The following is a 2,500-nucleotide window of genomic DNA, read 5'->3' on the forward strand; positions in this document are numbered from 1 at the left end:
CTTGTGGCTCACGGGGCTGTTAGGGTGGCACAGAAATCCCTCGGAATGGGAAAACGGGTCATTTTCGTGTCGCCACATTGCATGCGAACCGCATGAAACTTCCAGAGGCATTTGCAGCAGAAATGCATGTGCAGTCAAAAAATTGAATATTTTTCACGGATAGACCCCGTGAAACGCTAGAAATTGGCGGGGATGTGTCTCTTGTGGCTCACGGGGCTGTTAGGGTGGCACAGAAATCCCTCGGAATGGGAAAAAACGGGTCATTTTCGTGTCGCCACATTGCATGCGAACCGCATGAAACTTCCAGAGGCATTTGCAGCAGGAATGCATGTGCACTCAAAAAATGTGATATTTTTCACGGAGAGACCCCGTGAAACGCTAGAAGTGGGCGGGGATGTCTCTCTTGTGGCTCACGGGGCTGTTAGGGTGGCACAGAAATCCCTCGGAATGGGAAAACGGGTCATTTTCGTGTCGCCACATTGCATACGAACCGCATGAAACTTCCAGAGGCATTTGCAGCAGGAATGCATGTGCACTCAAAAAAGTGAATATTTCTCACGGATAGACCCCGTGATACGCTAGAAATTGGCGGGGATGTCTCTCTTGTGGCTCACGGGGCTGTTAGGGTGGCACAGAAATCCCTCGGAATGGGAAAACGGGTCATTTTCGTGTCGCCACATTGCATGCGAACCGCATGCAACTTCCAGAGGCATTTGCAGCAGAAATGCATGTGCAGTCAAAAAAAATTTGATATTTTTCACGGATAGACCCCGTGAAACGCTAGAAATTGGCGGGGATGTGTCTCTTGTGGCTCACGGGGCTGTTCGGGTCGCACAGAAATCCCTGGGAATGGGAAAACGGGTCATTTTCGTGTTGCCACATTGCGTACGAACCGCATGAAACTTCCAGAGGCATTTGCAGCAGGAATGCATGTGCACTCAAAAACTTCTATATGTTTCACGGATAGACCCCGTGAAACGCTAGAAATTGGCGGGGATGTGTCTCTTGTGGCTCACGGGGCTGTTAGGGTGGCACAGAACTCCCTCGGAATGGGAAAAGGGGTCATTTTCGTGTTGCCACATTGCATAGGAACGCCATGAAACTTCCAGAGGCATTTGCAGCAGAAAGGCACGTGCACTCAAAAATTTTAATATTTTTCACGCATAGACCCCGTCAAACGCTAGAAGTTGGCGGGGATGTCTCTCTTGTGGCTCACGGGGCTGTTAGGGTCGCACAGAAATGCCTCGGAATGGGAAAACGGGTCATTTTTGTGTGGCCACATTGCATAGGAACGGCATGAAACTTCCAGAGGCATTTGCAGCAGGAATGCATGTGCACTCAAAAACGTCTATATTTTTCACGGATAGACCCCGTGAAACGCTATAAATTGGCGGGGATGTCTCTCTTGTGGCTCACGGGCGCTGTTAGTTAGGGTCGCACAGAAATCCCTCGGAATGGGAAAAGGGGTCATTTTCGTGTTGCCACATTGCGTACGAACGGCATGAAACTTCCAGAGGCATCTGCAGCAGAAATGCATGTGCACTCAAAAACGTCTATATTTTTCACGGATAGACCCCGTGAAACGCTAGAAATTGGCGGGGATGTGTCTCTTGTGGCTCACGGGGCTGTTAGGGTCGCACAGAAATCCCTCGGAATGGGAAAACGGGTCATTTTCGTGTTGCCACAATTGGCATACGAACGGCATGAAACTTCCAGAGGCATTTGCAGCAGAAATGCATGTGCACTCAAAAACGTGAATATTTTTTCACGGATAGACCCCGTCAAACGCTCGAATTTGGCGGGGATGTTTCTCTTGTGGGTCACGGGGCTGTTCGGCTCGCACAGAACTCCCTTGGTCCACCTGATTCGTGCATACAGGCAGCAACTAAAACTCTGTAAACCTGCTGTGAGGACATCTAAACAGTGGACCAGTGAGGCTGTGGAAGATTTGCGGGCGTGCTTAGACTGTACTGACTGGGATATGTTCACGACTGCTACCAATAGTCTGGATGAACTCACAGAGGCTGTGTACATCAGCTTCTGTGAGGACTGCTGTATCCCAACACGTACCAGGGTGAACTTTAACAACAACAAGCCCTGGTTCTCAGCAAAGCTCAAAAGGTTGAGGTTGGAGAAGGAGGAAGCGTTTAGGAGTGGGGATAGAGACAGATTCAAGGAGTCGAAGAACAGGTTTAGCAAAGCGGTGAGAGAGGCTAAACGACTGTACTCAGAGACACTAAAACACCAGTTCTCTACTAACGACGCTGCTTCTGTCTGCCAAAGGGCTCAGGCACATCACCAACTACAAACCCAGAGCGCCCCACACCACTAACGACTCCCGCCTAGCCAACGACCTGAACGAGTTCTACCGTAGATTTGAAAGACAATTGGACTGTCCTGAACCACCCCTTCCCACCCAAGAGGCCCCATCCCCCACCCATACTACAGAAACGACTCTCTCCTTTCAGGAGGGAGAAGTTAATGGGCTTTTCAAGAGGCA

This window comes from Petromyzon marinus, unplaced genomic scaffold (genome assembly GCF_048934315.1).
Source record: "Petromyzon marinus isolate PM22_M1 ecotype Great Lakes invasive population unplaced genomic scaffold, UKy_Petmar_22M1.pri1.0 PM_G_Scaffold_40, whole genome shotgun sequence".
Taxonomy (NCBI): Eukaryota; Metazoa; Chordata; class Hyperoartia; order Petromyzontiformes; family Petromyzontidae; genus Petromyzon; species Petromyzon marinus.